At 41.7% G+C, this 12,204-nt stretch overlaps 1 long non-coding RNA gene across 1 annotated transcript in view; it reads left to right on the forward strand.

The window, feature by feature from the left end:
- The first annotated feature begins 6,388 nt into the window (after positions 1-6,388).
- The window catches only part of LOC112551879, a 36,220-nt gene continuing 30,404 nt past the window's right edge, over positions 6,389-12,204 (forward strand). Inside the window, exon 1 of the long non-coding RNA XR_003096213.1 lies at positions 6,389-6,501. This is a non-coding gene — a long non-coding RNA (uncharacterized LOC112551879). The remainder of the gene's footprint in view (positions 6,502-12,204) is intronic.

A 12,204-nucleotide genomic window follows, 5' to 3' on the forward strand; every position in this document is an offset into this window, starting at 1 on the left:
CACACATCAACCCCCTGCCCTGCACCCTGGAGGGCTGGGGAGCAGGTCAGGAGCCAAGGGCACTGGGTCAAGATGGCCATTGATGTTTACAAATGAGGAAAGGATGGCAATTAGTTTTCTGAGGATGGAAAAAAGAATAGAGAGGCAGGGATTTTTCTGGGTGATATCATTTGTGGGGCTAACAGCAAGGTTGGGGCAGACAACAGGAGCTTTCTTCAGGTCTGAGGAAAGAGCAAGCTCAGCTAGGGCTAAAAACAGTCTGTAGGGCTGTGGAATTGGAGAAGAGACATTGCCAGGAGTAGCTGACAGACAGGAACATTGCAGAAGAAAGGATAGCTGGGTTAGTGAAAGATCAAGAGGTGAAAAGGGGGAGGAGATCCTTAACACCTGTAGAATGAAGAGAGATGAGCAGTAATGAGAGGTAGATTGTAATGAGCCATGAAATCTCATAATTCATTCTGGTGCATAGTTTTAGTCTAGTTTCACCACTATAGGCTCCATGAGGGCACTTGGTATGTTGGGTGAGACATACCACATTGTGGGATAAACGTGTAAGATCTGTGGATTTTTAGGGGGCTTTCTGGTGGGGACAGGTATTGATCAGTGCAGTAGCTGTACACACCTGCACCCCCTTGCGAGAGGGGTTACACTCTGGTGATGTGTTGAAACATGTATCTGCTGTTATTGCAATATAGAGCCCCATTTGAAGTCTGTTGATCACTGAGCACAGCTACACATGATGTTTGCTGTGGTGCTGGCAGACTAGCTCTGCAGGAAACATCTCAGCATCTACATGTGTGCTGGTATTAGGACACAGGAAAATAATAAACTCTGCAGCAAGATAATACTTGTAAATACAAGTATTACCGTGCTGTGGAGTTCCTTGTGTGCAGCTGACCTGGCCAGCTGGGGCACTAGGGAACTTTAGTGCGGGTGCTGCCTGCTGGCTAGCCCCGCACTGAAGCACCCACGTGCCCCAGCCAGCCTCTTTGCAGCACACTGAGCCCAGCTGAAGCAGCCCCAGGCTAGCAGGCTCACCCCAGGCTCTCTGCCAGCTGGGACTGCTGTGACCCAGCTCAATGTGCTGCAGTCTGGGTGCACATGTAAATGTTGTTTAAGGTTTGATCCTGAGCAGTTCTTCTCTTGCAAAGAGCTTGGAAAAACCTCAATAGGTCAGAATGTTTTTGACAGTTTCCTACTTGAAATCGCTGGTTTATCTTGTGTCATGTATAGCTGCTAATATTATGTGGCACCCTTAAAAGGTTCTTGTGGCACTTCAGGGTGCCACGGTACCTGCTTAAACTAGTTTCAGACTTTTAGAAAGTCGCAGAGCTGCAGGGTCTGTGCCATCTTGGGGACGACAGGACTTCCTTGCTACTGTTCAGGAAAGTTGAGCGTCTTGTCAGTTTCAAGTCTGATATGATGAGTGAGGGGGACGCTCAATGTCACTGAGCAGTAAAGGGTCCAAGGAGCTTTTGATTTGATGGAAACTTAGCCAAATTCCAAAAGGCAACATTTTCTGTTAACTGTAGTGACTTGTGCAGAATCTCCAGTAGATTTCCTTAGATAGTAGTATGTGCATAATAAATATAGTTATATTGGGTAGTATTACCAAATAAACCAGGAGGATTTCAGGAATTTAGAATGCAGGTTACACAGCTGTTTTTAGGGGATTACTTGTATTTGCCTTTGCTGTCACTATTTGGGGAAGAAAAAAGTTTTTGAAGATGAAGTTTCCATAGTTGTGACATATATATTTAAGAAAATGGGACTTGCTTGAAGACATGTATAAATAAATATTGGACATTTAGGGCTCTACCTCTATAGTTAGTTGTTAACTCACATTTTATCCACAAAGATGAATGTGAAAAATCATGCATGAACTGCTTGTTTGACAATACAAAGATGTATTTATTTTTAATTGGGGAAACAATTTGCAAGTTCATTTGAATTAACAAAGTCTACTGCATGTGTTATTAACAGTCTGTGGGAAAATACTGAAAACATTTTCTTGACTTTGAGACAGAAATATTTATACTCAGGGTTATAGGGAAACCATTTAGTTTAATTATATACATCTATTCCAGCTGTGGTCAGCTGTTATATTCTGATTCAAAGGAGCAGTAGCCAACTTTCGTTGCATTTCTATCTCTATAAGAAAATGACAGACAAGAAGAGAATCCAATCAATACTCTAGATGCCTGGCATAGAAATGATTTTTGCATTGGTTTGGAATTTCACAACAGTGTAATATTATAAAAAGAAATAAGTCAACAACAACAATGAAGCTTCTTAAAGTGGAGGAAAACAAGGTTCTAACTGGAAAAAATAATGAGGATATTTGTTCCTTATTCATTTAATTTTAATATAAAAGGCTCTTAGTATGTAGCATGGCTGCTAAAACTCCTGGTTTCAGAGCTGAAATTAACCCTGATTTGACACACAAGCTTTTATTAGGGTTGTGCTGCTCCTTTTAATCTGGGTTAGAAAGTTTAGTTTTAAACTATAACAACAGTAAAACTACTTTATAAACTATTTTTTCTTATTTGATGGTTGTTTTTAAGCTGTCCATGGGAAACCACTCACGATATGATAACAATCTGTTCTTTGATGCACAAATCATGTTCTCTGCACAAGTGTCCCTAACAAGTGTCAGTTGTCATATACAGAAATGTGGGAATACCATGGGAGGTTCCGCCTGCTGCCTAGTAACAGTAATAGACATTAAGTTGTGTTTTAATGATTAGAGGAATCCAGGTTTACAGTCATTAGGTATGTTTAAGAAAATTGTAATGGTGTTGTTACAGTATTCATATCTTGTTATGATGGTTGATGTAGTGAAGCTTCCCATACACCCTGACTATACAGGTGGTGGGGAGGATGGTCTGATAGTTAAGTAGGTTCCAATTGAATTTGATGAGAGCTACAGGTGTTAGTTGTCTTTGAAACCCAGCCCCAAATGCTCCAAAGAAGTTTGGACCAAGCCAATGAATGACTGCAGATCTGTGCAAGTTATATATTCTGCAGACACTAGGGAACATACTGCTTTCAGTATTATCATGCATTATGCTTGTTTGTAGCTTGCTTGTTTACAGCTGTAAGTCTTCCAGCACTTCACTTATCCCCATCTTTTGCTGCTCTCTCTTAATACTTCTGGCTCCTACAGCCATATTTTCCCACTCGGTGTCTTTAAAAAGGGCAAACTGTACAGCAATATACACTTGTAGAGAGGATGAATACTGTATTTTCTTGCAGAATAAAATCAACATCTTATATCTGAAAGGCAGAATGAAGAAAAAAAGATCTTTTTTGATTAGCGGCAGCTAGGGAGCCAAGCCTTTTGCTTCCTGTGGATCTCTCTACTTTCACTTCTGCTCAGTTAGCAGCATAAACTGCTGTATTCCCTCACATATAATACACACTCCAATTTCCAGCAGCTGGATTTTTCACAAAAAAGTTAAAGGGTATATGTGAGAAATTATGGTATATAACAGGAAAAAATGTGGAAATACTCAGTGGAACCTCTGTGCACTCTTCTTTGCTTGAGCTTGTATCATTATTATGGGTGATTAATACAGATAAGATATTTTATTTGTTTAGGGGGGGAAATGTGATGAATCAGCTGAGAGATGAATCATCCCTCTGGCGGCCAGTCATTGCCTGCTGTGTGGGCAGGAAGCTGACTCCACCTCTAATACAGCTTTAAAACTAGCTAGGTAGGCAGTTGTATCTATACTGTAAGTCTCTTGTTAAGTTTGTAGACTTCTCTGATCTCAGTCCCTTGTTTTCATTCTCGTTCCTATGCTTATGGTAGCCATATCTAGCATCTGGTCCTTGGTTTACACCTTACTTTGACTCTGTTTCTGACCCTTGGACCATGTCCGACTTTTAGCTTCTAACTCTGGCATGATTCATGGTTCCTGAATCTGGCTTGATCTCTGGCTTTTGACTTTGGTTTGCTGTCTTGATCTTGATTTGTGTCTACTTGTTTCTGGCTGTCTGACTGATTTGTTACTGACTGAGACTTTGGCATCTGGATTTAGCCTGTGACCCTATCCTGACTCCTAGCTCTAGATTTGGGTTCCCAATCCTGGGTCTAACCACTGTCAGAAAACCAAAAGTCTAATTTGGGCTCAAAAGGAAATGCATCTAGGCCATGTCTATATGTTCATTAATGCACCGTAGATACTGCACATTAGGGCTGTGCAAAATTTCACTGGCCGTTTCATTTCAACACTGTTTCAGCTCATTTTGAGGTCGAAACAGCAAAATCGAAATGAAACAAAGGGCTTTGAAATAGCCTTGAAACAAAACGAGGATAGTCAAAATGTTTCGAAAGTTGAAACGGTTCGACCATAGTGCTGGGGATGGAAGTCAGACCAGCTGAGCCAACTTCCCATCCCCGTTGCTGGATTGGGTGGGGGGGTGGGGAGTCAGCCATGCGGCTCTAGAGCCAGGATAGGGAGTCAGCCCAAGTGGGCTGACTTCCCGGCCCCAGCCCGATCTAGTGCCAGGGATGGGAAGTCAGCCCGGCTGGGCTGACTTTCTCTCCCCAGTGGATCTAGTGAAATGTCGAAACAGCCCCACTGTTTTAATGAAGCAAAATGGAACAGCTGTTTTGAATCCAAATGAAGTTCGATACGAAATGCTGTTCCGTTGAAACCTTCAACCTCAAGGCAAAACAGAAGGTTGCCATTTCGCACAGCCCTATTGCACATTTAGTTTAGTACTTCCTTAATAAAGTACTAAGTAAATGCACAGTACCTAAAGTTACTGTGCAGTAGCGCTGGCGCCCAGTTATTCAGTGATGTTCACTACACATTAGCCTAACAACACTGCACAATAGGCTATTAGCACAGTTTTTGCTCTGACGTGCTACTGTGCACTGTTATTAGGGTAATACGCAGCAAGCGTCTTGTGTAGATGCACCTCTAGAGCATAAATGCTATAGTAGCTGACCTTTGGATGCTAGCAACAGACAGGAACTCAAAGTACTTTTGAGTCTTTCACTATAATCATATAGTGGACTAATGCAGCAGCTATACCTCTGATAATACCATCTTCCTTCTAATCACCATGGATTCCCTCTTATTTCAATTTATGCAGGCACTTACCTCAGTCACACAAAAAATGAAACCCTAACAGCACCACATATGTGCTATTAGAAAGAGCTAAGTATCATGAATACAAAATCTAGATGTCACAAACTTCTTTGTTATAATGTGACATCATACGCATTTTGCAAAAGAGTGAAATGAATGGATGAGAACTCACCTGGCAGATGCTTTGCAGTAAATGAGCAACTGTTCAACATTTCCTTTTAAGACCTTTCAGAAAAGGATACCAGGGCCTTATTTGAGGGAACCAACTTCTACCTCTGTGAGAGCTATCAGATAAGTAATACTTCATAGCTGACTGTGTTAGAGACAGCTGACAAGTTTAATACAGTCACCAAAATACACTGAGAGGAATCTAGGCAGGTAGAAGAAATCAGAATTGTTCCACCATGCTTTCTCCCTGAATTTCTGTAAAAGGGGGAAGAGTAATTGACATGGATATGATGGCTTTTGTCACATGAATTGCTCCAGAAGCCATCATCTGACACTTAACAGCCATGTCTAATTTGGAGAAGCTAATTTAGAAAGTTCTGGTGGGACAGTTTCAAATTCTTCTGGCTTGCCAGATATAGTAAAGATGCTACACTAGTTATCTTGACAGTGGATGAAGGGCAGAGGCCACATTAATATTGTTAATCTATTCGGTTCTGTTCTTGACCACAGCTGTTGCTACCTAACTATGAGATATGGCAGAGGTAGATGCTCTTCAGTAATTTTATTACTTCCTTTTTGAGAAGGGAATTGCATAGGACATTAACCTGTCCCCCCCCCTAATTTTATCATTTTAATGATTGTTATGGTCTTGACTGAGCAGAGGTTGACATTATTAATTTAACTTGTGATGGACCTAAGACCACAGTGACTTTTCTCAACTGTAGGACAACCTTGATGTGATGATCAAGTCTGAGGAAGGTAGCATACCTACATAACAGCACCTTCAGCATAACTCTGCTATTCCATGCTGGTAAAAATCCCTGCCTCTCTGCAACCAGATTTCTTGGATTCAGTCAAAAAGAGACTGAGCAGACTACTGGCAAGTATATATTTTAATGTGTCTTGTTTAGGCTTTGGCTGCCCTACTGAAGCTAAGCTTTGCCTCTGCTTCCCTTCTTGGCCCAGCCTTCCCAGTCTTGCTGCAGTCTTTCTGCTTGCTTGGCCTTATCCATCTTCTTCTGCTCAGTTCTTTGCTGTAGAGAATCTCAGTTTGCTTTTCAGACTTAGGGTCAGATTCAGGCACTTGGTTTTCAATCCTGCCTTAACCATTGTTCCAGGTTGCTCATGTTCTGGTCTCTGAGAATTGGAGGTTGCTACTACTCTTCACATTGCTCATCCAGAATATCAGAATGAAAGCAGCTATTGTTGAAGATGACCCCTCTCCCACAATGTGAGTCTCAACTTCTCTTTAAATTATATTTCAATTTGACAAAGAGTATTTTCATAGTATACCTTTTAACTAGGTGAAATATACCTGCTTCAAAAATCTATGCTAATTTTGTTGTTATATGGTACTAAAGCTGTCAATCACAGTTAATATGCATGATTAACACATTAATTGGCTCTTGCATTAATTTTCTTGATTGCGCATGTGGTTTTGGAATCTGCACCCGGTCTCCATTCCGCTGTCTCTGGGCCACCCAACGGTGTTGCAGTGGCAGCTCAGAGGACTGCAGGGCAGCTTAGGCGTGGGCTCCAGGCAGCTGCAGTAGGATATAGGGGTGGGGAGGGCATACACAGACAGACACACATGAGCAGCTACAGTCTGCACGCTGCATGTAGAGCAGCGCCACACCGGTAAGTCTGTGGAGGGGGAGGGGTGGGAGGAGAGGGAAGGGGCATGGTGGAGGCAGATCAAGGCCTCCACGATGAGGGAGTAAGTGGGGCAGGGGCAGGGCTGGGGTAAATGGGACCCCAGAGCCAGGGCATATCATTGGTCAGATTTCGTGGGAGGCTTATCCAGGGGCATGTGGAGAGCGCATCTTCCCACCGCTGCGTGCACCCCTGGGGAGGCATGGGGGTCATGTACCCCCTGATTTGTACATGGGGCAGAGGCGGGCTGGTGCTCTGTGCCCTGCTGCCCTTGCCCTAGGAGCTGTGTGCCAGCCATGCTGTGTGCCCCCTGCCTGCCCGGCTGTGGGAGGTACAACATGGCCTACCACAGCTCCTGAGGCAAAGGCAGTAGGGGTCAGAGCTTCAGCCTGCAGCAGGCAGCTGGCCTCTGCTCCATGTATAAATCAGGGGGGCATGTGCCCCCTATGCCTCCCAAAGGAAGGCATGCAGCTGTGGGGTGCCGTGCCCCTTGTGCCCATAGACAAGCCTTTTGCAGCTCTGTCCCATGCCCTGCCCCTGCCCTACTCCCTCCCTCACTATGGGGGCCTCGATCTGCCCCACCTTCACGCCCCTTCCCTCTCCCCCACCCTTTCCCCCCCACAGACTTACCTTCTGAGTGCTGTGTGGGTGTCTGCCTCTCACTCCCAAGCCAAGGCCCCCCCAGCCCTGCTGCTGCCTCGCTCCTGATCCATAGCATCCAGCCAGGGCGTGTGGGAACCCCCCTTCCTCTGGCTCCAAACTCCTCCCTCCATAGCCCCCAACAACTTCACAAATTCCCCCCCACACATACATGCCCCACACCCACCCCCCAACCATACAAAGTAGCTGCATCATTTTGAGTTTTTATGTGCATAATTTTTAGTTTTTAGCTGTGCAATTAAAATCACAATTAATTCCGACTAATTTTTTTAATCACGCAACTAATTACGATCAGATTTTTAAATAATTTGTCAGCCCTGTATAGTACCACTGTGGGCATATTCCTGTCTGTACATATGTGTTATCTGCCCTACTTCTTGCCATTAGAAACTTTACTTAATTTTTAATTTGGTTTAAATTCCAACTGCTGACTTTTTTTTCCAGGTTAGGTTATACACACAATACACAGAGAAATGTTAATGTCAATAATCTAATTAGCTGCATGTAACAAGGGCTTCATGAATTTAATCATTATTTGAGTTCTATGGAACCAACTCCCCTTGGAGACAGCCAAGAATCATTACTCAGGAGCAATGATAAAACTGTAGATTCACCAGAGAAAGTTTCCAGAATAAAATGACCTGATTGCAAACAATGTAGCATGATTCAGATCACAGAAGATCCAGCATTTGCTATCTGAAGCATGTATTACTGATTCTATAACATGAGTTGATTATCTCTTTCATATTCACAGTGGGGTTGTGGCAATGCAAGTACACTTTTTTAAATGTAGTATTTAATATTGGGTTAATTTCTTAGCATATTCTGTGTTCTGTGAAGTTATGTTCAGTGAAGGGCCAGGAGAAATAGGCAAAAGTGACCAATAACCCCACACATTACACTCATCCCTCCTAATCTTTGCTAGCTTCCTCAAAGATTTTACAAGGCAGGGAGTAGTAGATAAAGTCAATAACAGGCTTTCAAGGTGATACTCTTAGTTGTAAAGCAATTTTTGTTATTTTGTACTTATGCTGAAGGATGAACGTGATTGTAAATAGGAAACACTATCTTATGTGGGTATTTTTGGTGGACTCCTTTTGGAATCTTTTCTTGACCCTATTTAATGTTATTATTAATGATCTGCAGCAAAATATGAGATTGTTGCTGTAGAATGATAAAAATGATGGGAATGTGTTTATTAGGGCTGTGCAAAGCTTCAGCCACTGATTTGATTCAGCAGAGATTTGGCAGCCAAATCTCTGAATCCAAATGGAATCAGAACCTTTAATGTCTCCAAATTGAATCGTAACCCTCTGAATTGATTCGGAAAGATTTGCTGATTCAAACATAGACACAGCTTTAAATGTTTTCTCTACATACCTCAAGGTACCAAGCAGCTTATGAATGCTGAGATGGTGGGGCAGATGGAGCGTCCCACAGGAGCGCGGGGTGGGGGTGGGGGGTCCCAGCGCACTTGGCAGCAGATGCAGAAGTGGACCAGAAACACTTCCGGTCCACTTCTGGGTCTCATGGATCTGGGGGGGCACCCGGGGTTCCCCTGTAGTCGATTGCAAGCAGGGGGTGTGGGGGAGGCCCCCCAGTGTGCTCGCAGTGGACCTGGAAGTGGACTGGAACTACTTCTGGTCCACTTCTGGTTTTGCTACTGAGCAGGCGGGGGCCTCCCCCACGCTCCTGTGAGATGCTCCATCCACCCCAGCATCACAGTGTTCGTGATCCGCGCCTGGAACCTCGAGGTATGTAGAAAAAAAATTAAAGCTGCGTCTATGGCCAAATCACTGATTCGCCAAATCAGCATCGAATGTTCAGATTCGGATTTGGCCGAATCAAATTGGGAACAGTGATCTGAATGGACAAATCGAATCACTTTCCCTGATTCGGGCGGAATCCGAATCTGAATCGTATATGGCCTGTTTTGCACACCCCTAGTGTTTATTTTACTGATGTACCAGCATTGTTTAAAAAGGTGGGTTTATCTGAGCTGTGTGTGTGGTGTTTTTACATTGCCAAATGCAAGGTCAAACATCTGCTTAAACTCTCTGGAGCAGGAACCATTGTTTTTCTTGTTCTTTGCATGTGCTGTGCCTAATGCAGTGGGTTGTTAGTTTGTGACTTTGGGTATGAGAAGTCATGGTAAAATTAAGCCATAGGAATGAATAGATATAAGAAATGAAGGAAAGTATGTAACAATGTAAAAATAACGAACAGGGTTGTGGTCAGATGACACTAGACCCTTGCGTTCAATTGGTTCTTATTGCACCTAGAAGTGTGAATGTAACCCCTGCTTACACATCCAAAGGATTATTACATAAGAATAGGCAGGTATTGCATTATGTACTGAGACCATAACTGCATTTCTGTCTTAGGGGGAAAAAAAATTAAAATTGAAAAAGGTCCACAATAAAGCTCCAACTATCTTTGGAGGATATGCAGTAAAGAGAAGGCGGCTAAGACATGACTTGATCACTTCATTGTGGCACTGTTTTGTATTACTAGATGCCTTTGGAACCTAGCTGGAAAAGGCATGATTGACCCGTACTTTGGAGAATTAAAAAAAAAAACAAACCTGACTAGAAATAAAGTGTAACCATGAGGGCAATTAAACAGTGGAATAACTTACTTAATGTAGTGGATGTTTTATTGCTCAAAGGCTTTGAATCGAGACTGAATCTATTAGAAAGATGTATTCTAGGTGAAATATCTGAATTCTAGTGGTTCCTACTGTCAATAATATCTATGAATTTGAGCATGGTCCTTCATAAAACAGATCAGAGGGCCTGATTTTCTGCATCTGTGATAGTATAATGACTTCTCTGTTACTGTTATTCAGTAGTGGTCATCCCATCTCAAAAAAACAACTATAGAACTAGAAGGGGCTTAGTGAAGGATGATGAAAATGATTAAAGATGTGAAAATATCTCTCATCTGAAGAGAGATTGAAAAATAGTGTTTTATCTTAGGATCTAAATTGGAGGAGATACGAGAAAAGTATATAAAATATTGAACTGCACACAGTAAATGAGACTCTTCTGTTTCCTATTGCAGAAGAAAGGGACATTAAGTATAGGCAACACATTCAAAATTTTTTATTTAGACTGTAGAACTTGTTGTCACAGGAATCTATTCAAGCTAAAAACTTTCAGTGGAGTTACAGGCAAAATGAAGTGAAGAGTCAATGCCTTTTAGTCCAATGGGATTTAATGTACTAGGTAAAGATAGAAAATATTATCTTGGTCTCGGTAGCTGATTTTGAAGGTGTTAAAATTAGGACCTCTAGTCTTAACTGGATTGTAGTCCACCTTTGATGTAAATTTTGAACCAAAAAAAAAATCAAGGCCTTATCTGAACTGTGGACATTATTCCCATATTACTTCAATCATTCCCATTGATTTATTGAGTAGTTGTCTCTGGTAAGGCACTTGGGTGCATGTTCCATAAAATAATAATTCGTGAATGATCAACTGGTTCCTAATTCTCAGCTACGGTATGTTACAGCCTGTACTTATACTGGATGGTAGATAGAAATAGAGATTAATTGGTTGTAAAATAAACAAACAAATGAAGCCTCTGACAAATCAGGGAGGAATTCTACAGGCGCGTCCTTGCTATACCTACATTTTTGCTCTTGTTCTGATTCAGATTTGAAATTTGAGGCTGCAGTTAAAGTTAAACCAGCAATATCCAAATTGCAGAACAAATCAGTCTTGGTCCTATGTTATTAATTTTTACTTAGTCTGTTATAGGGCTCTCTTTCCAAATTTTAAAGGGACAGTGAGTCCTCTTAAATAGGAAGAGAGTTGTTCTCTGTCAGGGTTTAAAAGTGTACATTTGTTTTCAAATTGATATGATGATAATACGTATATCTATCACACTTAACTGTGAGTTATTTCAAGACTATGCTTAGAATTTCATGAGTATATTTACAAATTTATGGACTCATAACATGGCTGTGTGAAACAATCCAGATTTGATAAGCATAAGAATGTCCATATTTTGTACTGCCTTGGCAGTATAAAAATCACTATCATTTTATGCAGGTCTCAGTTTTCTCCATATAATGAGCAAATGACTGTAAAGTTTCATAGTAAGTGTCAGAATAAAACCTTTTCAGCTAAGTTGAATAAAGAACTTCCAGGTTACTCTGAACTTTGTGACCCAGGGTTCCTATGACAAACTTACTAAGGTATCCAATCTTAGCTAACGTTGGAATGTAAATACTAACTGGCTAATACCCTAGTCCTGCAACAGAATCTGCTACTCATATAGGGCACAATCCTGAAATGGACTCCTTGGCATCTAACACTGCTTTCAGTAATATCAGTAGTATAAAGCACACACCATGTCACAGCAAACTAAATTGTTGTTTACCATGTCTTCTATTCCCTAATGTCTAAAAGGCCCTCTAAAATATACTAAATACATAATTTGCAACAGGAATTCTTTGTTTTCCTTCATAGACAACAAGGTCATGTCTATGCATGCTAGTCCGTAATGCTGGGATTTGGACAACAATTTTTATATTATTCTTTATGTGACCCATAGGTTCTCTCTTTATTTTTCAATGGATATCTAACTTAAAGATGACACCTCTGTTAAGGGTAGG

The sequence above is a fragment of the Alligator sinensis genome, unplaced genomic scaffold (genome assembly GCF_000455745.1).
Source record: "Alligator sinensis unplaced genomic scaffold, ASM45574v1 scaffold600_1, whole genome shotgun sequence".
Taxonomy (NCBI): domain Eukaryota; kingdom Metazoa; phylum Chordata; order Crocodylia; family Alligatoridae; genus Alligator; species Alligator sinensis.